We start from the raw sequence: 26,588 nt of genomic DNA, 5'->3' as shown, positions 1-26,588 counted from the left end.
GTTTTAAAATTTGATTGTTGTATTTTTGTGATTTTAAACAAAAACTTACCTCACTCTCCCTTGGGCACTACCTGCGCAGCGGTTCAGAAACGCTGCCGCGGGATTCCTGATCGTGTTGCCGACATCCCCCAGGACACACAGGCCACGCCCACTACCATCTGGCCACGCCCCCCGCCACCTGGGTATTTAAAGCGCGCTGACTGGCGAGCCCGACACAGAACACTCTGACCTCCTGAGGCGGAAGCCGGGAGAGTTGCTCGCTGTTTTAAAATTTGATTGTTGTATTTTTGTGATTTTAAACAAAAAATTACCTCACTCTCCCTTGGGCACTACCGCGCAGCGGTTAAGAAACGCTACCGCGGGATTCCTGATCGTGTTGCCGCCATCCCCCGGGACACACAGGCCATGCCCACTACCATCTGGCCACACCCCCCTGTCATACTCACTTCCTATTTAATATGTGCATCTTCCGGACGCGCAGCGGGCGAGCGCAGCGGGCGCGCGCAGCGGGCGCGCCGTTTGCGCGCCGATGGCGCACCTAAGGCAAGCCCGTCTGCGCCCGTCCGCGACCAGACCGCGGCCGGGGCCAGGCATGCTGCCGGTGAGGAGGCATATAGGGGAAGAATCGTGTGGTCACGGGATAATCTGTGGTCTCTTAACAATGGGGCAGCTGCCTGTATTCATAGGATCAACCTTGATATCACCACCCTCCCTCATACTTGTGGGGAATGCGGGATATTACTAAGAGCGTTGGACGACGCAAGAGTGAAGGGTCCCACCAACCCTGAGCCACAGATTAGCAGAGATTTCGGAGCGGGCCTGCTGAACTGTAGATCTCTTGCAAAACATGCAGACGACATTTGGCTGCTACTGGAAGAGCATCAATGGGATGCACTGTTTCTAACAGAAACCTGGCTAAAGGAGGACAATACGTCCTCTATCGCGCTGGCAGTACCATCCGGGTATAAAATATGTTTTGCTAACCGGATAGGCGACAAAAGAGGGGGGGTGTGGCTGTTATATTTAAAGAACAGCTCACACTCAGCTCCTCAGCCCCCACTCCTATTTAGGGATTTGAGGGACTTTATTTCTGCTTTCAGGTGGGTCATCAGCTATCCCTAGCGGGATTAGTGATCTATCGCCCTCCGGGCGGGGAAGATCCCAACTTGACTACTCTGTTGGATACTATCATCCAGAGCTCCCTTCTTCATCCTCAATTTCTTGTGGTTGGAGACTTCAATATACATATGGACAGGGAGGACTTGATAAAGATCAATTCAAAGTGGTCAGGCGATTTCAGTTGATGTTTCCTAAGTTAAATTTGCCCGGCGTTAAACGCCTCTAATACCATACGAAGTTATTCAATAAAGAGGCAGGCGCTGGAGACAGGAAGACAGGAAACAAGTTTATTCCGACGGAGTAGAACACATCAGATCGGACAACAAGGTATCGTCTCGAGGTGCTCTCTCAACCTCTCTGAGACCTGGTCTTTTATACACTGGTTTAAGACATGTGAACGTTCTTTATTACAACAAGGGCATTGTGAAGCATGAGAACGATATCCCCGGCACCCCCCCCAGTTCCGGCCCATTCCAACACATGACAACAGTAGAGGCCCTTTCCCCTCATGTGATTGGGAGGGGCTATCACGCAGCTGAGTGTTCTGCCGATTCCTTTGGAATGTGTGCGTCTGATCGAATCTCTGGGGGTGGGGACGTCATGATCAATAGTGGCCTCTTTCAGGAGAGGCGAGTGTATACAGTAGTGGGCAATAAACTGTATCCTCGGGCTAAAGGATGACCAGCGGTTCGTACAAGCAGTCGGGCTCAGAGAAAGGGGTCATCGAAGGAGGGGTATTCATGGACGGAAAGGAGGTGTTGGTCAGGCGCGGGGCGTGATTCCCTGAGACAGAGTCATGGGGGGGTTCATCACTTGTGCATGTGAGTGCGGGGGCAGCCAGGATGTGCGGGGAAGGCTTGCAACGTTCAGGGAAGTGTGCTGACGGGCGATCGTGAACAGGGAGACCATGGTACCTAAAATGGCTGTCGTGTATGCTCATACGTGAGTCTGCAAGATGGCGTAGATGATGTTCAGTACACGAACAAAAATTCCACAGACTGTGTCCCCGCTGATATATTGAGGTCAACACTAAATACAGCCAATCTAAGACTTTTAAACGCAGGCCCCACGCACAGAGCAGGCCACACGCTCGACCTAATATTTTCTAATATCGACAATGCCGTGGCAGACCCTCCGCTACCATTGATATGGTCAGAGCACTCCCTGATTCCATTTCAATTAAAGCTAGCAGCGGACAAACCTGGGACAAGTAAACGCTCTTTTATGAAGAGACAGTGGAAGAAACTAACCCCTGCTTCTATGGGACCAGTTCTGGCCCAGAACATTCCAACCCTTACCTTTAATGCCGACACTGACGCACGGTTGCTTAATGATTGGGTTGGGAATATGGTGTCCTCAATTGCACAGGCTGTACTTGCCATATCTAAACGTAGCTCGCCCTCGGCTCCCTGGTTCTCTCAGGACCTTAGAGCTCAGAAGTCCGACTGCAAAAGGTTGGAGAGGCTTTGGAGGCAAAACTACGGTCCTCTAGATAAAGCCAGATATAAGGAAGCCTCCAATAAATTGCATAAAGCTATCAGAAAGGCAAAAAAACAGTTCTACGCTGACTCTATTCTGCAAGCAGAACACTCAAGCAAAGAAACCTTTAAAATAGTACAGTCCTTCCTCAAACCTCGCTGTGTCGAGAGGGAGATACATCCGTCAACCTTGATGTGTAACAGTATCTCAGACTTTTTTGACTCAAAAATCAAACTAGTCTACGAGTCCTTTGGGCCAGATAAGAAAACTCAAAAAACGGATCTAGCTGATATAATGTCGGACTGTACGACTTTGACACAATTTCAGCCTATAGCCCTGGACACAGTCATGCAAGAATTAAACCGTTGTAAATCAGGTTCACCGGACGACCCTTGCCCGCCAAAAATATGGAGCACCATAGCGGATTTTGTAGCCCCCACAATCCAGAAAATATGGAATACGTCCATCTCTTCCGGGATGTTCCCGAATGTCTGGAAACATGGTACTCTTCTCCCACTAAAGAAAAAACCAAATGGGGACCCCCTGGACCTTAGCAATCTTCGTCCGATCTCTTTGTTGTCAGCTCCAGGTAAAATGCTTGGGAAAATAATCCAGCGCCAACTGAACATATTTATTGAAGAGAATAAAATACTGCATGAAACACAATCAGGCTTTAGGCCCGGCTTCAGTACAGAGACAGCACTAATCGAGGTGGCAGAGTCGGTGAGGTGGTCGCTGGATTCAGGAGACTCAGCAATGCTGGTGCTCCTGGATCTGTCGGCCGCCTTCGACACGGTCGACCACGATAGATTGCTGTCACGCCTGGCTGAGATAGGCATCCAGGGTCAGGCTCTGGGCTGGCTTCAATCGTATCTGACCCAGAGAACACAGAAAGTGGCGCTGGGGACATCCTCCTCAACACCAAAACCCCTGAGCTGTGGCGTCCCTCAGGGGTCGGCTCTTAGCCCATTGCTATTTAATATATATCTAGCCCCACTGTTTACGCTGATTGCCAACTGGGGAGTCAAAGCAATCTCATATGCTGATGACACCCAACTGGTGTTACCGTACTCAGAGGTGTCGGAAGGGTCCTTTTTGAGCTTCAAAGGTTGTCTTCAAGATATAGCCTACTGGATGAACACAAATAAATTGAAACTCAACGCTAACAAGACAGAAGTGATTTTTTTTGGCAAAGGCCGCCCCCCCCCCCTTCTGATCTCTGGTGGCCAACGGAGATGGGAGAAGCTCCCGCGCCCAGCCATGCGGCAAAAAATCTGGGAGTGCGGTGGGATGACAATCTATCCTTTACATCTCACATCCAGCAAACAGCTGGCAACTGCCTATGTAAGCTGAGGAATTTACGTAAGATCCTGAGACTCTTACCGGTAAATTGCCGAAAAACTGTAATCCATGCCACAGTAACATCTAGGTTGGATTACGCTAACGGCTTGTACCTGGGCTTACCTAAATACCTGGTACAGCGTCTACAACTGGTCCAAAATGCGGCTGCAAGACTTTTAATGCGGATTCCTTTCAAGCATTCGATCTCTCTGCATCTTCTATCACTTCACTGGCTACCGGTAGCTAGTCGAATCAAGTTTAAGGCACTCACACTGGCGTACAGATCTCTGTATGGCACATGCCCAAACTACCTGAAAGCCCGACTACCGAGATACACTCAAGTCCGCTCCCTCCGATCCAACAGCCGTGCTCAGATTGTTGTTCCTCGAGCAAAAAGAGCTCGGCTAGGAGGACGGACGTTCTCAGCTAACGTGGCAGCACTCTGGAATTCCTTGCTCCCTGCTCTTCAGCAGGCCCCTTCCGAGCCTTGCTTCAAGCGCATGCTGAAAACATGGCTCTTCACCCAACTACGCTAGTCGCTTATCCCTCTTAGTCCTCACGGTCAAAAATGTGCTCTGTAGCGCCGGGACACTTCCTGGTTGAGGTAGCTGTTTGCGCTTTAGAAAACTCTGTATTATTATTATTATCAGAATTATGACATGCATGGAAAAACCACAGATCTCTTTAATTTCTCCTGGAGATTTCAGCTATTGAGAAGATACAACATTTGTGTGTGAAAGTATGAGGAGAATAAGGAGGAAATCGGGCCCAGAAATACTGTCCCCCAAGTAATTCCTAATTTCTTAGTGTAAACTGCAGATAGTCACTGACAAGAGATGAACAGGGGAAACAATGCAGGGTTAGAGGTCACAAACATGCCCACTGCCAGTGCAAAGAAGCAGTGGGAAATCACTCCAAAAGGCATCACAAAGGAGGAGGCCTGGAAGGAGGAGGAAGAGGTTATAAAGATGTACCACCTGGAAAGTCCTCACACACATCCATGAAAGGGTTTTGCTACCAACCATATCAGAAACCTGAAAACAAGACTCTGCAACATGTTTGTCACTCAAGTCAAAAATACCTAGGCAGTCTATCCCCAAAATAAGTCTGTTCTCTGACACACCCAACAAAAGATCCAGAGTCCCAACAGGACTGCTGAAAAAAGGTCCATAACGGAAAACAAACCGGCTTATAAATCAACAGGGACTTGAAGAGAAGTGACCTGTAAGTCCAACATCTCCAAAGACTCTATAAGAACCAAAGGAAAGATGCTCCAAAGGGCACCCAGGATGTATTGAACATCTTCATAATAGAGACCATCACCTCAAGCAGAAAATCAGCCAGAATCAAACATTGACTTTCAATACCAGGAACTTAACAGGGCAATGAGAGAATGATCTGGTACTCAGATCAAAGAATAAGCCATTAGGTCTAGAGCCAGCATGCATTGGGCAAACAGGTTACCACAGCTGTGAGGTGGAAAAAGGATAAAAGCAAGTACATGTCCTGAATAAGGTTGAGGATGCATTAACCCATGAATACCTCCACTCAGTAAAGCATTAATCACTCTATTTTGGCCCCCACATGAACCATGAGAAGACAGATATGTAAGATCACTGAAAAAAGCCATTGGTGAGGAGTCCTGGTGCACACCACGGAGCCTAACTTCAACACTAGCCTCTGAATTCACAGACCTGAACTGGAGCCTGGTCAGTTATGATCTGAGGGTGCTGCCTGATAGGAGATCAACAGGAAAAGAACTAGAAGCAACTGGGCTCCAGGACATCCATAAAAGAACAATGAAGGTTTGTATTTTCAAATGACTAGCACAGAATCCTTCAAGGTGGGCTTAATTCCATGCAACCTATGAAGGGGAAAACGTCCACAAGATACGGACCTGCAGACAAGCAGTTTTGGCCTGCTTTAAAGGGGACAACCTCCAACTGAGCGGTCGAATGGTAAAATTTCTTGAAACAGCCGAGGCCCGCTTCAAAACTTTGAAGGAACCAACTAAAATTAGCAATACCTTAAACAGCCCAAATGATGAGCCTAACGGTACCCCGGAAGTCCAATTCCTACATTGACATCTTGACTCTCACACTTGATCGTTTTGATAAGATGATAAGCCCCTTCCATTTGTGTTGTCGATTTTCTTATCCAGTATTCTCGTTTACTTGTCTTATGTACAGAATTTTAGTTTTTAACTCGTTCAATTCATACACACATTTTATAAATTGGAGCTTCTTTGTCTTATTAACATTGTAAAGGTTTTAATTAACCATGTACAATAAAGTATTACATTACATTCCTATGAAGGGGAAAAGTAGGGGTGCAGGTACAGTAGCTCGAGCATCCTGCACTGTCCAGGAGCATAACGAAACCATGCAAACCCAACTACAAGTTATGCCACCCAGTCCACATGTATAAAAGTACAGCCAGAGACTCTCTTATCAGAACACAAAGTCTGACTTCCAAGAGTACAGAAGTCAAACCCCCAAGTCCATTGGCACCCAGCGGACAAATAAGCCTTTGTAGCAGATTGATGTACCCCAAACAGCCTATGAGGCAGAGAATTCACAGCACCCAACCCACAGACAATTCAGCACCTACATTTAAACCGCACTTGTATAGAAACCACACTGATCCACAACAACAGAAGCAATGGGGATACATCATAGCAGTGTGAACAACTTCCACCAATTGTACAGATGTACACAAAGCACACAGACCATCCATTCCATGAGGAGTGGAGGTAACAGGCCAAGTAAGACACAAGGTCACACATACTGCCATGAGCCAGGTACTGATACTCAGTGGGAGAATCCCTACCCTATCGACACCTAATCCACGAAAAAGCCAACAAATGTCTCCAGGAAGTGGCTTTGGGGAAGGGAATTATGATGCATCTGCAAAGACTGAGCATTTGATGCTCCTAACTCATGGGTGCTGTGCTAAGTTTGGGAAAAGAAAGGCTAGCAGTACACAGGGCACAAGGCACCAGGCTTTGCATCTCTGTAGGACACGCTACACTTAGGTGCCTGAACATAATTTCAGAAATTACATTTCCCCTTATGCCACAGAAAGTGCATAATGTTTTGAAATGTCAGCAACTATCTTGAAGATATTGGGGCATATTTACAAGAAAGTGCCGCAGCGCTGCACCGCAAGCCCTTTGGCTGCGCAACGCTAAGGCACTTTCGGAGCACAGGAATGCAACATATTTACAATAATATATCACATTTCTGTGCTATCCCCTGCGCTGGAGCACAAACAGCTGCCATGCGCCAGTGCAGACACCCTTGCACCATGGGGAAAGGATGCCTGCGCCATGGGGAGATTGTTTTTGCGCAGGAAGGGGCACCTTCCTGCACAAAAACAATAACTACAGGCATTTTCCTCTTTCAATGTGTGTTGTAGAATGCAGCACGCATTGAAAGAGGAAAAAACTAGGAGGAATGAAAACATTTCTCCTCGTTGCGCCGTAGAAATTTGAAGCATTTCCAGGTTTACGAGTTCTCGTAAATCTGGAAATGTGTCTGGTTCCATGGATGTTGCTTGGGGACACCCACAGCAACAACCATGGAATGCCCCTTTCACGCAAAGTGCTGCATGTAAAGGGGCCATATTTACAAGGACAGGAAAAGCCACGCAGGGTGGCTTTTCCTGTCTTTGTAAATATTGGGCAGAGAAATGCGCTGCCAGTGCCTCACAAAAAGTGACGTACTGGCAGCGCAAGGGACTTGTAAGTCTGCCCCATTGAGTGTAAGTTCCCTGTGGCTCAGAGCATCCATGCTAGGCTATTGAGGTACTTTGTTGCTGCAAACAGGATCTTTTTACCAGTCATTGTGAAAACCTTGGAGATTATTTATTTCCTTTAGATACATTGTTTTGAAGTTGAAGATGAATACATAGGAGGGTTCTAAGAAATTGAGTTATGTTTTGGAAATTAATTTGAATATTTTTGGGTACTTGAAGAAGTATAAACCTCAGATTTTTGTTAAACATTAGTATTATAATTCAGAAACAGAAAGATTACATAGTACAGAAGGGAATGCATAGTCGTGCAACTCGTTGTCTGATGCTGCTCGTACATGCGCACGGTTTGCACCTGTGCAATATTTGCACATTCTCTTATTTGCATTTTGTTGTGGCCCTATTCAGATAAATAAATGCCTTTGCCTGTTTGATCACGTTGTGGTACTGATGTGGGCACAGGGGCAAACGGGCTCATGGGAGGTGCATCACGTTGAGAGTGGGGCACGGTTGAGTGTGGATTCTGATGACACACAAAGAATGGCACTAGGGTCACAAGGTACTTCCCTCCCTGTACCTCCCTGTCCTAAGGCCCTAATTCACTTAGGACCCAGAGCTACAGGATACCATAATGACATAAGATTAGAAAAAGAGCATTTAATCTGAAACAAAATCCAAGCCTTTTCTGTGATTCAGTCGTGATCTATCTGTAGCCCATTGAGCTCTAAAAGCAATGATGAATGTACAAAACTTACTTCAGAGTGCTCACAGCAACTCCTGCTTTCAGCTTCCACTATAAAAGCTTTTGTTTACTCTTGAGTGAAGTGAAAGCCCCAGAGGTTCCACGTTCATTAAAATGACTATTTTGTTTCCCCGTCATACTGTCCTCAGGACTGCATCCCAACCCTGATACTTTCTTAGTAGAGAAGGCAATATGCCATGGGCACTAGGGGAAGGTAGGAAACAGCCCCTGCCCAGCTAATGTTTGAATTATTATCAGGGCTCAGCAGGCCCCTTGGTCCTCTGGGCTCAGGTGCCACTGCAGCTGCTGCACCAATAGAAACAAGGCCCCTGCCAATAAGAGACTTCTTCTGCATGGCACTGCTCATAAAGATAGCTACATACTGATTGATTTCTATTACTTTGGGAGTGCAAACAACACTTGGATTGATTTTCAAGATCATTTAGAATGAATGTGCTAGTATAATAGGGACTGTGCAGTTTGTTTTTGGGCCAGGAGAGGGAATAAAGTTTTATTCAAACAGTATTGTTAAAGGACAAGTTTGTTAGGCCCTTACCTGCAGAAGTTCAAAGTGTGGATTGAGCATGTCTGTCTTCTAGGGGATTTCTGAATAGAGCAGCTCCCCAGTCCCATCCCCACCCCCAGGCCAGCAGACCTAGGACTGCTGATTGGTTTTCCCAGCTCTAAACAAATCTGAGTCCTCCTCTCACACCTGCCCAGGGCCCTTAAGACTTTGCTGGGTGCACCCTAAATCATTCTCCTCCATCCTGTGAGCTGCTGCCTACATGTGCCCCAGATTGTAGTATTGTATAAAGTACAGGAGCAAAAACCCATCGACCACGTTGGGATTGGGGTGCATAATCAGAATAAAAAACAGTATCTCAACTGGTATTATTTCAAAGACAATTAGATATGATATGCCATAGACATTATGAGCAAGGAAATAAGGAGACTCATTGAGTATTTGCAATGTGCTCAAGGCATCATGTTTATCAAGAAGAGGTAAGGCAAATTACAGTTGTAGCAGCACTGTAGTAAAAACAATGAATACAACACTAATTGTACTTGGTGCTCAAGATGTGCACATGGTGGACAAGGTGGCGATGCAAGTGACAATGTGATCAGCATGAATGGCGCATAGTGACTGGTGCTAAAGATATATACAGTGAGTCAAAGAAACAATGTGGCTCCAGATGAATTTACAGAATTCGGGTTCTAATCTAGGTTCAACCACATTGGAGTTGCGCCTCTTATTGCGCTGGATGGTCGACGGCGTTTCGACCCTCATTAATTGGGATCTTCATCAGGGCAGGGTTGGTGTGAATACGGTGCTGTACAAGGGAGGAAGAGAAAGGGGATGGTTAGGGGGAAAAAAGGGGGGAAAAGCGCAAGCATAGCAGGGGCTTGGTGGGTCGGCAGGCTAGCGCGCGGCGGTGGAGGAAGTTGGTAATAGAGTGACCAATTCACGGAGGCAATCATGGTGAAGCAGGGGCAGTGAGCAGATAATGACAGTAGGGCCATGGGTGTGGTGCAGGGAGGGGGGGGATGGGAGAAGGATTGGCGCGTGGCCGTGAAGGAATAACCAGATGGGAAGAATATATCCAGTGTTAATCAAAGGCAGCAGAATCACAAACAATTGTGAAACTGGAGGAGGCCATGGTTATTCGGGGCATTAAGTAGCTAGTTAGCACCTGAGAGTGTGCCGGGATCATCGGGCCCTTAATATGCCACGGGGGTTGGGATAATACATGGAGGCTACTACGCTAGGGGCCATGGAATGTTTTGGGGCCGTCGAGTGTCTAGGTGCTGGCAGAAGAAAAGCGCACTGCCGTGGAGGAAGTACATGATGGAGTGGAGCAATCCAGAGGTGATCATGGGTAACAGAATTCAATATCATCAGTGTGGGTAGCAGGCCTGTGATCAGAGAAAGGGAGCATAGGTAACTACGAATGGTGCGTGGTAGTGTGCGGTTAGAACTGGCAAAGTATCGTGCTGACCTGTGAATCGAGTCGTCAATGTATGTTTAATGGTCCCGGTGGGCGCGATCTGGAATCCAATGGAATTGGAGATCGGTTGGCGAAGAATAATTCTGGAAGGGGCGGAAAAAAAGTCAGTGGCAAGCTGGCCCGGGGGAGTCGGGGAGGGAAATGGGTGAAGGGGAGAAGAGAACGTACCTTGGGTGGCGTAATGCCGCGCGGGAACGTCCGATGAGCTCCTTGTTCAATCGGGGAAGATTCAATCTGTAAGGGGGAGGCAGGTAAAAATAAATGGCAAGTTGGCCCTAGGGATCGTATGTGCAGTCATACAGGGGGAGACACAGGCACATACCTTGGGTAGCGCGGTCAAACGCGGAAGTGTCCGGATGAGTCAGGCGTTGTCAGGGAAACGCCTGTGAAGCAGGAAGCCTATGGCGGGGAAAGGGGAAGTGGCATGTATGTAGGAGAAGGAAGAATAAAGACATGTATTATAAAGGAACCCAAGTGAGGGCAGCGTCTAAGCTTGGGGGCGTGGCGTCCAATGGGGATGGTGTGCCAGGTAAGAAATCATTGCGACACATATCAAGGACACAGAGTTATAAGCCAGGTATTGGGTCATAGGAACATGGTAGCGTTAGATAGCAATGGTGCTGTTCCATTCATCTATGGTGTTCAGGCCATCATTAACTGAGTTGCATAATGTCATCCATTTGCACTTGCATCTATTTAGGAGACTTTTGATATCTCCACCCCTTGATGGTAGCGTGACCTGCTCTATCACCTGCCAGTTGATATCGGTGTCTTGATGGTTCTTGTCCAAATAGTGTGAGACCAGAGGGGCAGTCACAACTTTGAAATTGATGCGACTCCTATGTTGGATGATTCTGTTATTTACCATCTGAGTGGTTTGGCCAACGTAAAGTAGATTGCACGGACAATTGATAGTGTAGACGACATTCTGTGATCTACAGTTTGTGTGGTGTTTCAGTTTGTATGTTCTGTTGTTATACAGTATGCATTCAATTGCCAATGTGCTTTGGAAGAACAATGGTTCAGGGTAGGCCTTAAGAGGTCCTTAGCGAGGAATAGAACAGAGAGCGAGTGCTTAATAAGTCGCTGGGGAGCAGAGGTAGTAGGTATTGGTAGGAGTTTTTTATTTTACTCTCTTTTCTTAAGGGTATACATAAATAATTATACTGTATTGCAGGTGCTCAAGTGAATAGTACGGTGCAGGACGTGACATAAGTGATCAAAGTGAACGAACTGTCACACAACAACAACAAGGATAAAAACACAACAATTATATACAAATAGAACGGGTGAAATTCCTTGGGTGGGTCGACGGCGTTTCGATCTATATTAATCTAGATCATCATCAGGACAGATGAGCCTCCTGAAACTATAAGAATTTTAAAATTAAAATCAGGCTCCTACATGTATGCCTTACATGGCATTCCTACATGTATACTTTTAATTGCAAATTAGTTTTTTCGCTCCCGGGGAAAAGACAAAGCATGCACATGTACATATCTTAACACATGGGCATTTGATGAAGACTCATTTTAAAATTAAATCGAAATAAATTAAATTAGAGAGGCATGTGATTTAACCTCAACTTAGTGTATGGCGCTTCATCCGTCAAGAGTTATGAGCGCATATATTGCTGGTACAAATTAATTTATACAAAAGTGAACAAATTAAAAAATGTATATACCTTGCCGGTGCTCTTTAAGGCAAGGATGATTAGTTGGCAATACAGTAGATGTTGCTGTACTCAATTTGAATCTGTAGGCAATAGAGAATCGCAGTGAGCATGGGATGTATTTTGTAACATTAAAGGGTTAAATTTTATAACATTAAAGGGTTAAGGGCTGTAGTTAAAGTCTATAATTGCAGGGACAGTTAATAAATTGCCAATGTGACATGCACCAGTTGCGATCAAGTTCAATTAAGTTTATCTGGATATGTAATTATTCATTAGCAACATGTCTTCTAATAATGTATCCTGGGTTGTTTCATGTCTATTAATTGACATGATACCGTCACTTTAACTCGCGTAACTACTCGACCTGACCTCAGTCCCTCCTCCATGCCACAGACCTGCCTTTTCCCTACTCCGGACCTATCCAATTCTGCCGCCTCAATTCACCCCACCCCTTAGCTTCCAACGTCACGTTGCCACGCCCCTTTTCCCCGCCTTAGGATTCCCGCTTCACAGGCGTCTCCCTGACAACGCCTGATTCATCCAGACATATTCCCCCCTTGGCACTATATAAGAACCTTTGACATTTACATTTACACATTTACAGCACCGTATCCACACCAACCCTGTCCTGATGAAGATCCCAATTAATGAGGGTCGAAACACCGTCTACCATCCAGCGCAATAAGAGGCGCAACTCACAATGTGGTTGAACCTAAATTAGAACCCAAATTCTGTGAATTCATCTGGAGCCACCTTGTTTCTTGACTCACTGTATATATCTTTAGCACCAGTCACTATGCGCCGTTTATGCTGATCACATTGTCACTTGCGTTGCCACTTTGTCAACCACTTGCACATCTCGAGCACCAAGTACAATTAGGGTTGTATTAATTGTTTTTACTACAGTGCTGCTACAACTTTAATTTGCCTTACCTCTTCTTGATAAACATGATGCCTTGAGCACATTGCAAATACTCAATGAGTCTCCTTATTTCCTTGCGGATAATGTCTCTGGCATATCATATCTAATTGTCTTTGAAATAATACCAGTCGGGATACTGTTTTTTATTCTTATCCAGATTGCAGTAAGCAGAGTCCATGAAGTGGTAAGGAGGCAGAGTAGTACTGTCTCTTCCCTAAACAAGCATTTACAATGAAATAGGTCTCACATTTGCGAGAGTTTGAGCTATTGGCACTGTAAATGACAATGCCTTTTATTTATGTGTTTTAAAACATTACTTACAAGATGCAAGGCTGGCAGGAACGGTGCCTATTTTACTGCCAGCCTTGCTTCTCATAAGCAACTACTATATGTACAAAGTTCATGTTTACGCACTGCTTGCAGGTTTTCAAAACCCATAAGTAAAAGGCATTGTCATTTACAATGCCAATAGCTCAAACTCTCGCAAATGCAAGACCTATTACATTGCAAATGCTTTTTTTTGGTAGGCACGGGGAGAATAAGTGATTTTCCCAAAATCACAATCGCAGGATGCTGAGCCGACACCGAGGGTTGAACCTGGTTCCCCAGCTCCAAAGTCGGCACATCCTCTCCCCATATGTATGAGGGTCCTTGTAGGTCCTATCCTTGCTCCTGGGATCCCTACGCATTTAAACAAGGTTTGTATTTACAGGAGCCGAAGGCTCGCTGTTGGAAAGTGGGTTATTGGTAGGGGCAAATGTAAGTCTGCCACTGGCAATAAGGCCACTAACACATGATAGGACTCAGCATAGGTCTTAGAAAATTATTCCTTTGCTCAACCCTTGATAGCGTGGCTGCGAGCAGACAGGCTTAACTTCAAAGACAGGTATGTAAAGCATTCAAAAATACCATTTCAGTAAATAATTAAGACACAACACAAAATAAAAATCCAACACCAATTTATAAAAATAGGTAATATTTTTATCTTTTAAATGACACCAAAACGAAAACAATCCACTGTAGGGAACCAGAGATATGAATTTTTAAAGATTAGACACTTTATAGTGCTTAGAAGCCAACAGCGCCCCTTTAAGTCATTTCATTTTCTCTGTCAGGGACACACCTTTATAAATTGTTCAGAAGAATTCTCACCACTGTAGTGGGCCACCTTCTTCAGCAAGCGGGGTCCAGTTAGAACATCTTCCTGGTGTTCTGCTTGCGGGTCCCAAAGTATCCAACACACAATCCAAGGTTCTGGAATCTCCAAGAGGGTCCTTGAAAGTGTGAAATTTCAATTCCGCAATCCACTTGAACAAAACCCTTACAAATCCACTAGTACTCCAGGGTTTGAATTCTTTGAGGGGCTGTCCAGGTGAGCTCTCTTAACCTGTAGCTTGCAGGGAGTGCCACTCTTGAGTCTTTTGGCAGCAAGGTAATCCACAGGGCTGCAGTTTTACTTGGTGCAGTCTTCAGAGGTCAGGCCTTAGAGTTCCTTGCACAGCAAAATCTGTTTCAGCAGGGCACTTCTTGCTTCATTTAGTTTCAAGCAGCAGAAGGAGGGCTCTGCCCCTCTCAGATACTTATTCAAAATTCTCTGGGTCAAGCACCAGGTCACTGCTGACCAATGAGAGCAGGGCAACTCCTCATAGTTATGACCACATCCTGTAGAGTGTGGCATTAGTTTGTCCCAGAGTGCATCATTTTTCCAAATCCATAATGGGTGATTTTCTAGCAAGGAGGTAAGAGCTGGCTAAACCCACCCCCTGGGATTGCTTATTTCCATGGACTCTCCCCCTACCTTCTGCACATACCTTCCTTAAGCCTAGCCCTGACTGTGGGTCAAGACTGTCAGTGGACTGAAACCCAGGCCTCCCCTCTGCCTTTGAAGAACATAGTTTACGACGCCACCTCCTGGCCTGGCATTCTTATAGACAAGCACACTGCCCTCCCAGCAGCCTGGCTAATCCCCTTAACTCTGACCAATCAGGGCAGACCACTGAAAGGCTGAATTTGGACTTACAAACAAGAAAGTCTCATAACTTCTTGTATGTACACTTTAGGAGAAATTCAACAATATAATATTGTTGGATTTACTACTACCATTCTGGGAAGTCTTTGAATGGTCAGGCTAGTCTTCTCCTATCAATATTTATTAATCAATCACTTCTACCATGTTAACCTATGGGCCATAGGGCTTGCAATGGGGAAAATCACTTGGGCCACTTTTAAAGAACCAGGGCTTTTGAAACCATATTTAATAAGTATTTCCCTAATTTCTACATGACCCCCGCCCCCTGTGCAACTAGGGGAGACTTCAGGGGTTCTGAATGTGCAGAAACCATGCAGATTATCCATACCCAATTCTTCTAGCATCAAAGTCGAATTTGAGCAGTTCTTTAACACAATAGGGGGAGTGAAATGTAAAATTTCACTTTACCAAGGCATATAAAAACTCATTTTATAAGTGTGTACTTTATAGATAACTGACCCCCCATCCCTGGGATACCTAGGTGTGACCCTGGGGATCCCTAATATGCAAAAACATGGTAGGTTTTTCACTTTTAAGGGCCCCTACCCCCAAAGTCGAGTTTGGGCACAATTTACGGTTTAAAAGCTGTCCTGGCCACCAGGGATGCTTTTAAACTGACCTCAGTCTTAAGCACTGCACACATGCTAGTACAGACAATCAGCTGGCCTCTGAACTGCCATGCCCCAGGATACTGGAGACTTCTAGGTAGTTTCAATCCCTGCCCTATTACATACTAGGGTTTTATGGGGTAGGTCATGCCAACTACAGGGGTACAAGAGTAGCGTGACCCTAATTGGGTGGCGTCCGCTAGTAACAGCTTCATCCCATACAGGGTTGTAAGTTTCAAAAAATAAAAAGTTCAATATAAATGTTCAAAGATTTTCTTTATTCTTCAATCTTGATCAATGTGTTTTCATGATTTCTGTATTTGATATCTTACATTCTCAACGTAAAGCATTGGGCATTCAGCTACATGTCCAAAAGGAACATATTTATATCCAATGCATTTCGGCTAGGCAGGCCTTCATCAGGTTTATCGATTCTAGAATCAAAATAGATAAGTCATGCATGAGGGTACATGGTAAAACATATATCTTTTCGAAGGTGTAAAACAAAGTAATAATGAACATCGACGCTGTATCTCTACAAACAATAGATAAGAGTGTTCAGATAGTACCAGAGTGAAGGTGAAGAGCACGAATGATGTGAATTAGCCATAAAAATCTATTCCATTTAATCATCGTAGTGAGAAAAAACGATAGATCCGAAGTGCAATCACGAAATGTGTCCCAAAAGCCGCAATATCTAATCAGGTTCAGGTAATACTAGAACCTGATTAGATATTGCGGCTTTTCCACGCTGCCGGTATCCTTTGACTAACGGCACTTCGCGGAGAGGATTTAAGGTGTCCTGCATGTAAGTTATAGTCCTTCTCGTTACACGTAGGAGGGTTAGACGGCTTTAACTAATTGTGGCACACGTTTCAAACGGGAGACTAAGCACGTTCGTAACCACACATTTACCGTTCAGACAATGTTTTCTGTGATTTTGGGACACATTTCGTGATTGCACTTCGGATCTATCGTTTGTTCTCACTGCGATGATTAAATGGAATAGATTTTTATGGCTAATTCACATCATTCGTGCTCTTCACCTTCACTCTGGTACTATCTGAACACTCTTATCTATTGGTTGTAGAGATACAGCGTTGATGTTCATTATTCCTTTGTTTTACACCTTTGAAAAGATATGTTTTCCCATGTACCCTCATGCATGACTTATCTATTTTGATTCTAGAATCGATATCCCTGATGAAGGCTTGCCTAGCCGAAATGCATTGGATATAAATATTTTTCTTTTGGACATGTAGCTGAATGCCCAATACTTTACGTTGAGAATGTAAAATATCAAATACAGAAATCATGAAAACACATTGATCAAGATTGAAGAATAAAGAAAATCTTTGAACATTTATATTGAACTTTTTATTTTTGGAAACTTACAACCCTGTATGGGATGAGGCTGTGACTAGGGGACGCCACCCAATTAGGGTCACGCTACTCTTGGATATATTGGTACTCTGCATTGGAGGGTACACCCTAGAGCACGCAACAACTTTGAACTGTTAATTGACTTTGAGTGCAAGTGTGATAACATTTCACTACAATTACAGGGGTACCCCACCATACCATAGTGTACCCTAGTGTATGTTGGGTATCTTAACTGTATTCTAATGTGTTCCTTTTAGCTTGGCGCTGGCCCTCGGCCTAGTTAAACAAAGCCCAGGGTCAGTCAGAGTCAGTTAACACCAGTTCCAGTCAGCAAAAAGTTGGGGGGTGCCCAGGGAACAGGATGACTTTGCAACACTTGCAAAGAATAAAGTATGGAACCACAGTGGTTAATGTAACTTCAGCAACAGATGCAGAACAAACACTTTGGGCAGACTGTGATGTGAGCCAAGGGTCACAAAACATTTCCCCCAAGTAGCACCTGCATGTGGATTAACCCATCACCAAGAAATTCATACCTGACAACTAAGAGAGCGTTGATGACAGTGAGTCTGCACCATAGTAAAATTCAATATTATCACTATCACACTGAATAAAGAGTAACATGCAGCAATGGGAACTTTTTAATAAGAGTTTCTAGCAGTTGTAACGTCTTACTAACATACATGCTGAACAAAAGCAAATATGATAATTCATTTTCAAGCTGCTAATAATTCTAAAGCTTGTTTGTTCATAGCAAGGCGCTCACTACCAACAGGAGAAGTGGAAAAAAGCATGTCGTAAGTACAAAATTCAAAGCTTACCTTTATATTTTTGTTTAAAGAATGCCCAAAATTATGGGACACCACACCATGAACATTCCTTCCTCCAGCAGTGCCGCTTCTGATTTCTCAGTGCCTCCAAGGGACTGCGCCCTCCACGGCCTGGTCGCCCCCACGCTCCCCGCCTGCTCTGCCTGCCTACCTCTACCTGCTGCCTGCCAGACGCCGATCCGGCGCCCCAGCCGCCGCAGGGCCGCCCACCAAGCCCGCCGTTCCTGCCGCGACCCCGCCCCCCCGCTTGCCGATTGGCCCACGCGCTCCCCGCCTCCCAGCGGACCCTCCCTCCCCGCTCCCTTCTTAAGGGGACCCAGACCACGTTTCAGGAGCGACCACTGCGCCCTCCACGGCCTGGTCGCCCCCACGCTCCCCGCCTGCTCTGCCTGCCTACCTCTACCTGCTGCCTGCCAGACGCCGATCCGGCACCCCAGCCGCCGCAGGGCCGCCCAGCAAGCCCGCCGTTTTTTCCCGCCGTTCCTGCCGCGACCCCGCCCCCCGCTTGCCGATTGGCCCACGCGCTCCCCGCCTCCCAGCGGACCCTCCCTCCCGGCTCCCTTCTTAAGGGGACCCAGACCACGTTTCAGGAGCAACCACTGCGCCCTCCACGGCCTGGTCGCCCCCACGCTCCCCGCCTGCTCTGCCTGCCTACCTCTACCTGCTGCCTGCCAGACGCCGATCCGGCGCCCCAGCCGCCGCAGGGCCGCCCACCAAGCCCGCCGTTCCTGCCGCGACCCCGCCCCCCCGCTTGCCGATTGGCCTACGCGCTCCCCGCCTCCCAGCGGACCCTCCCTCCCGGCTCCCTTCTTAAGGGGACCCAGACCACGTTTCAGGAGCGACCACTGCGCCCTCCACGGCCTGGTCGCCCCCACGCTCCCCGCCTGCTCTGCCTGCCTACCTCTACCTGCTGCCTGCCAGACGCCGATCCGGCGCCCCAGCCGCCGCAGGGCCACCCACCAAGCCCGCCGTTTTTTCCCGCCGTTCCTGCAGCGACCCCGCCCCCCCCGCTTGCCGATTGGCCCACGCGCTCCCCGCCTCCCAGCGGACCCTCCCTCCCGGCTCCCTTCTTAAGGGGACCCAGACCACGTTTCAGGAGCGACCACTGCGCCCTCCACGGCCTGGTCGCCCCCACGCTCCCCGCCTGCTCTGCCTGCCTACCTCTACCTGCTGCCTGCCAGACGCCGATCCGGCGCCCCAGCCGCCGCAGGGCCGCCCACCAAGCCCGCCGTTTTTTCCCGCCGTTCCTGCCGCGACCCCGCCCCCCCGCTTGCCGATTGGCCCACACGCTCCCCGCCTCCCAGCGGACCCTCCCTCCCGGCTCCCTTCTTATGACGCCCCCAGAGCGACCGCGCAGCGGACGCGCGCAGCGGGAGCACCGATTGAGCGCCGAAGGTGCGCCAAAGGTAAGCCCGTCTACGCCCGTCCGCGCCTGGACCGCGCCCAGTGCCAGGACCCCTGGCCCCCACCGCCGGAAGCCGACCTGACGGACCTACGACGCCACCGAACTCAACGCACTCAACACCGGCCGAACCCCGGGCTGCTACCGAGCCACACCGAGACGCACCCACGGACCCTTCAGCTGCCACTCCTGCAAGTTCACCTGCAACCGGACCCACGCCACACCAGCACCCACCAAGCCGAACCCCAGCAGCACCCACCTGAAGTGCATCCTGCTCAACACCCGCTCCGTCCACAGACACGCCGTCGAGCTCTGGAACCTGCTCGACACCACAGACCCAGACATTGCCTTCCTCACGGAAACCTGGATGAACGCCTCCTCAGCGCCCGACATCGCCATCGCCATCCCAGAGGGCTACAAGATCACCCGGAGAGACCGCGCCAACCAGACAGGAGGAGGCATCGCCATCATCCACAGGAACACCATCCGCATCACGACCAACACCGACGACACCCTCGCACCCGCCGAACACCTGCACTTCCAGATCCACGTCAACCCCAAGACCACCCTCAGAGGCACCCTCATCTACAGACCCCCGGGACCACGCACACAATACAGCGAGGACATCGCCGACTTCATCAGCCCGCACGCCCTCCCCTCCGCCGACTACATCCTCCTCGGGGACCTCAACTTCCACCTGGAGAACAACAACGACCGCAACACCACCACCCTGCTGGACAACCTCGCAAACCTCGGACTCAAGCAACTGGTGACCACCCCCGCCCACTACGCCGGACACACACTCGACCCGATCTTCTCTTCCAGCAAGGACATCGCCTTCAGCCACGCCACGGGACTCCACTGGACGGACCACAGCTGCGTCCACTTCAGCTTCAGAAGGACCACGCTCCACCATCACCAGCAACAGGCTCCCCGCAGAAGCTGGAACAAGATCACTGCAGACCAGCTCGCTACTTCCCTGAGCAAGAACCCTCCCACCAGCACAACAAACCCCAGCCAAGCAGCCACCAACCTCACGAAATGGATCAGCGACTGCGCAGACGACCTCGCCCCGCTGAAGACCCCGCCGAGCAGACCCGGCAGCAAGAAAGCCCCATGGTTTAACGACGAACTCAAGAGCTCCAAGAAGAACTGCAGAGCACTCGAGAAAACCTGGCGCAGAGACCCAACACCGGACAACATGACTGCCCTCAAGCTCGCCACCCGAAAACACCACCAGCTGATCCACGCCACCAAGAAAACCGCATTCAAGGAACGACTGGACAACAACGCACACAACAGCAAGGAACTCTTCAACATCGTGAAAGAGCTCTCCAACCCCAACGCCGGAAACAACGACATCACCCCTTCGCAAGACCTCTGCAACTCCCTCGCCTCCTACTTCCACAACAAGATCGCGGACATACACAACAGCTTCAGCACTCAACCGACGCACGCCACGACCGAACCACCGCCCCCCACCACCACCCTCCACGCTTGGACCCCGATCAGCACCGAAGACACCATCCGCACGATGAACTCCATCCACTCCGGATCTCCGACAGACCCCTGCCCTCACCACGTCTTCAACAAGGCCGACGCTGTCATCGCACCCCACCTGCGGGACATCATCAACACCTCCTTCGACATCGCCACCTTCCCGGAGAGCTGGAAGCACGCCGAACTCAGCGCTCTACTCAAGAAACCATCAGCAGACCCAACCGACCTCAAGAACTATGGCCCCATCTCGCTGCTCCCGTTACCGGCCAAAGTCATCGAGAAGACCGTCAACAAGCAACTGGCCGCCTTCCTCGAGACGAAAGGTTCCCTCGACCTCTCGGAGTCTGGCTTCCGGGCCAACCACAGCACCGAGACCGCCCTGATCGCAGCTACCGATGACATCCGAGCCCTGCTCGACAACGGAGAAACAGCGGCCCTCATCCTCCTGGACCTCTCCGCGGCCTTCGACACTGTCTGCCACCGTACCCTAGTACAGCGCCTCAGCAACGTCGGAATCCAGGAGAAGACACTGGAGTGGATCACCTCCTTCCTCGCCGGAAGGACAAAGAGAGTCCGCCTCCCCCCGTTCAGATCGGAGGCCACCAAAGTCATCTGCGGCGTTCCTCAAGGCTCCTCGCTCAGCCCAAAACTCTTCAACGTCTACATGAGCCCCCTCGCAGCCATCGCACGCCAGCACAACCTGAACATCATCTCCTACGCCGACGACACCCAGCTGATCCTCTCCCTCACTAACGACCCCGCCACCGCCAGAGCCAACCTGCACGAAGGGATGACAGACGTAGCCAAATGGATGTCGAACAGCCGCCTGAAACTGAACTCGGACAAGACGGAAGTCCTCATCCTGGGATCCTCACCCTCCGCCTGGGACGACTCCTGGTGGCCCCCCGACCTGGGCAGCGCACCCAAACCAACAGACCACGCACGCAACCTGGGCTTCATCCTGGACTCCTCCCTCTCCATGACCAGACAAGTCAACGCCGTCTCCTCGTCGTACTTCAACATCCTGCGCATGCTACGTAAGATCTTCCGATGGATCCCCACCGAGACCAGGAAGGCGGTCACCCAGGCCCTCGTCACCAGCCGTCTGGACTACGGCAACTCACTCTACGCCGGAACCACCACCAAACTCCAGAAGAGACTCCAGCGGATCCAGAACACCTCAGCACGACTCATCCTGGACATCCCCCGCCGCAGCCACATCTCCGGACACCTGAGAGACCTGCACTGGCTCCCGGTCAACAAGAGAATCACCTTCCGGCTCCTCACCCACGCACACAAAGCCCTACACAACCAAGGACCAGGATACCTCAACAGCCGCCTCAACTTCTACGCTCCCAAACGCCAGCTTCGATCGACCAGCCACGCCCTCGCCGCCGTCCCCCGCATCCGAAGAGCCACCACAGGAGGAAGGTCCTTCTCCTACCTGGCCGCCAAGACTTGGAACTCCCTTCCGACCCACCTCCGCCTGACCCAGGACCACCTCGTCTTCAGGAAGCAGCTCAAGACCTGGCTGTTCGAGCAGTAGCGGACCCCCTCCCCCCAGCGCCTTGAGACCCTCCGGGTGAGTAGTGCGCTATATAAATGCTCTGATTGATTGATTGATTGATGGTTTAGCTTTTCCCGCTTTGCAGGGAGCCCAGTGTCAGTGCAGTAATATTAAACGCAGTAAGCTACTCTATTACAATAATTCCCCTAAATGAGCAGTACCCTTGCAACCCCTGAAAGCCTAAGAGAAAGAGTAATTAAACGATTTCACAACAGAAAAACAGGAAGTGCCTTGGACTGGGAAGGTATTTATTATGAGAGGAGCCATCCTGTGATTAGTGCGGGGGAGGACGGAGCAGGCATAACGGGGTACTAAAGAGGCTATGGCATAATGGCAAGAGCGGCCGACCTTGTTAAGTGGGAGCTAAGTTGATAGGTTTGAGAGCAATCACACCCCAAAAACGAAATCTAAAATTTTATTTTTTTATTTTATTTTAAGAGTTTTCTATAGCGCGAACAAGACCCTTAGGTATCAGAGCGCTTTACATTAAATGTGGTAGTTATAGACATTAGATAGACATTGTACAGTAAACGTTATCCAGTAAAAATATATACAGGGTGTGATACAGTCTGCACTTATACATTAATAGTCATACAGACAATATATACCAGATGTGATATATATTTGATTCTGGTTGAAATATCCCAAGTGTCTATTATTTGTGTAGCTTTTTGTTTTCAATCCTTTTTCAAGTGTCCTATAGACCAAGGCCTAGCCTATGGAAGGAACTTAATTATTAAAGTTTGTAGATTTTTTCAATATTAAGAGGTAGGTATATAAAGTAGTAATAGATAGACGTTATACATTAGACGTTATATAGTAAAAATATATACATGGTATGACACAGTTTGAACTTTTACATTAATAGCTATACAGAAAATATATATAAGATGTGATATATAATTGAGTCTGGCTAAAATATCCCCAGTGTCTATCACTTGTGTAGCTTTTTGTTTTCAATCCTTTTGCAAGTGTCCTATTGACCAGGGCCCAGCCTATGAAAGGAATTTATTTATTAGGAAGTTCTTTGTTTCCCTCTTAAAGGATGTAGTGTCTGGAATTTTTCTTATGCTCGGCGGAAGTGAATTCCAGATCCTTGGTGCTGCTCCTGAGAAGGCTCTATCGTATGTTTTCTTCTTCTTGAAGATGGCTGGTCTCAGCACCAGCTCCTTTGCACTCCTGGCCGGTCTGTTTCCTCCGGAAATTTTAATTTTCTGAGCCAGGTACTTAGGTGTGTTGTGGTGTATCGCTTTGTGGGTTATGCATGCCATTTTTAACTGGATTCTGGCTTCGTAAGGTAGCCAGTTTAATGCTTTCAAGTGCGGTGATATGTGGTCAAATTTTCTCGATCCGGTTATCAGTCTTGCCGCTGCGTTGAGACATGCCTTTAGAGGTGCTGTTGATATTTTTGGGAGCCCTGCTAGCGTTGTACATCCATATTCAATCCTTGAGATGACTAGTGATTGTACTGCCAGTTTGAGATCCGGCTTAGATATGAATGGTTTCATTTTTCTAATGTAGTTCAGGTGAAAGCGTGCGCTTTTTGCCATAGCTTTGATGTGAGCTTTCATGTTTAGGTTCTCATCAAGCGTGATTCCTAATGATTTCGCTGAACCTACTAGTGTAGGGGTACAGTTTAACACCGTTATCATATTGCACCATTCTTTCCCTTCTGTTTGTTTCTTTGGTGGTGTAATTAGTAAGAATTCAGTTTTTTGTGCATTTAGTTTCAAATGATTGTCAGCTAGCCATTGTAATGATATTTTTAAGGCTTCATTCATTCTCTTGACGTCCTCCATGGATGTTAACTTGATGTAAATCTGTGTATCATCCGCATACATGTGATAGGATATTTTAGAATTTTGAAGGATTTCTGTGAGAGGTTCAATGTAAAGGTTAAATAGTGATGGAGATAACGTAGAGCCTTGAGGGACTCCAATTGAGTTAGGGCTTGATGTTGAGAGCGATTTATTGACCAAAAATCTTTGCGTTCTATTCTGAAGGAATGATTCGAACCATTTTAGCACATTTCCTGACAAACCCATCCTCTCATGGAGCCTGTTCAATAATTTCTCATGATTTACCGTATCAAATGCTGAAGATAAGTCTAGGAGGATAAGGAGACACGCAGAGTTTATAATCTACTGTTCAATGTTATGCAACCAACGCAATCAGGTGAAATTCAATCTCAGTGCTATGGGAATTAAAAAAAAAATATCATAAATTTAAAAAAAACACTCATTTAATTGGGTTGACGTCCAGGGTTAGTGTAGAGTTCTCAGTTTAAATCCTAGCACGGCCCTCTTGGGCTCTCACCCTCCAGAGATCGATAACAGTAGATGTCTCACAGCTTCTGCTTATAATGTAAGCTTCTTGAAGCCGTTCAGCTAGCTGCTGACATGTGCTGCACGCAACGGGATGTGGGAGTGGCAGTTGAAGAGGGTTAATTGGTTTGCTATTATTGCTGGCCTGTTTCTTGTACAATAATAACAAGCATTAGAAATGCAATCGGGCTCGGATTTATTTGAGTTTGAGCTAATGGCATTGTAAATGCCAATGTCTTTTTGCCATGTGTTATGGAGTGTGTGCATGTGGTGTGTAGTGGAAGTATGTTGGTTGAATTGTAATTTTACCAATGGTGGCATGCTCTGCTTTATATGAATATGTTTAAAAGTAAAGTGTACCATACTGCGATTGCTTGGTGGAAAAGTGCACTGCCGGCTGGAGGTGTGTGTGCCTGGTGGAAGGGTGCACTGACGGCTGGTGGGTGTGTGCTTGGTAAAAGCGTGCACAGATGGATGATGGTTGTTGGTGTTTGTGCATGGTGAAAGCATTCATTGACGGCTGGGGGTGTGTTGTTGTGTTTGTTGTTTTCTGTGTGCTGGTGAGTGTGTGCTGGTGAGTCTGTGGGGGTGAGCCTGGGGAGTGAGTGTGGTGGTGAGTGTGTTGTGTTGAGTGGTGACAAGTGTGTGGTGTTGAGAGACTGAGGTGTGTGGTTTGTGTGTGCGTTATGTGTGTGTGGTGTATGTGTGTGTGGTGTTTTCTGCACACTCACACACTGCCCCTACACATTCACACACTGCTCACCCGCACACTCCCAATGTCACCCTGCATAGTCACACACTGTTTACCCTGCACACTCATTCTGCACACTCACACAATGTGCACCCTGACACACTGTCTCTGCAGTCACTCTGCACTCACTGTCACTCTGCACTCACTGTCACTCCGCACTCACTGTCACTCTGCACTCACTGCCACTCTGCACTCACTGTCACTCTGCACTCACTGTCACTCTGCACTCACTGTCACTCTGCACTCACTGTCACTCTGCTGTCACTCTGCACTCACTGTCACTCTGCACTCACTGTCACTCTGCTGTCACTCTGCACTCACTGTCACTCTGCTGTCACTCTGCACTCACTGTCACTCTGCACTCACTGTCACTCTGCACTCACTGTCACTCACTGTCACTCTGCACTCACTCTGCACTCACTGTCACTCTGCACTCACTGTCACTCTGCACTCACTGTCACTCACTGTCACTCTGCACTCACTCTGCACTCACTGTCACTCTGCACTCACTGTCACTCTGCACTCACTGTCCCTCTGCACTCACTGTCCCTCTGCACTCACTGCCCCTCTGCACTCACTGTCCCTCTGCACTCACTGTCACTCTGCACTCACTGTCACTCTGCACTCACTGTCACTCTGCACTCACTGTCACTCTGCACTCACTGTCACTCTGCACTCACTCTGCACTCACTCTGCACTCACTCTGCACTCACTCTGCACTCACTGTCACTCTGCACTCACTGTCACTCTGCACTCACTGTCACTCTGCACTCAGTCTGCACTCACTGTCACTCTGCACTCAGTCTGCACTCACTGTCACTCTGCACTCAGTCTGCACTCACTCTCAATCTGCACTCTCAATCTGCACTCTCAAACTGCACTCTCAATCTGCACTCTCAAACTGCACTCTCAATCTGCAATCTGCACTCTCAATCTGCACTCTCAATCTGCACTCTCAATCTGCACTCTCAATCTGCACTCTCAATCTGCACTCTCAACTCTCAAACTGCACTCTCAAACTGCACTCTCAATCTGCACTATCAAACTGCATTCTCAATCTGCACTCTCAATCTGCACTCTCAATCTGCACTCTCAAACTGCACTCTCAAACTGCACTCTCAATCTGCACTCTCAATCTGCACTCTCAATCTGCACTC

The sequence above is a fragment of the Lissotriton helveticus genome, chromosome 4_2, assembly GCF_964261635.1.
Source record: "Lissotriton helveticus chromosome 4_2, aLisHel1.1, whole genome shotgun sequence".
Classification (NCBI taxonomy): domain Eukaryota; kingdom Metazoa; phylum Chordata; class Amphibia; order Caudata; family Salamandridae; genus Lissotriton; species Lissotriton helveticus.
This window is presented reverse-complemented; position numbering follows the sequence as displayed.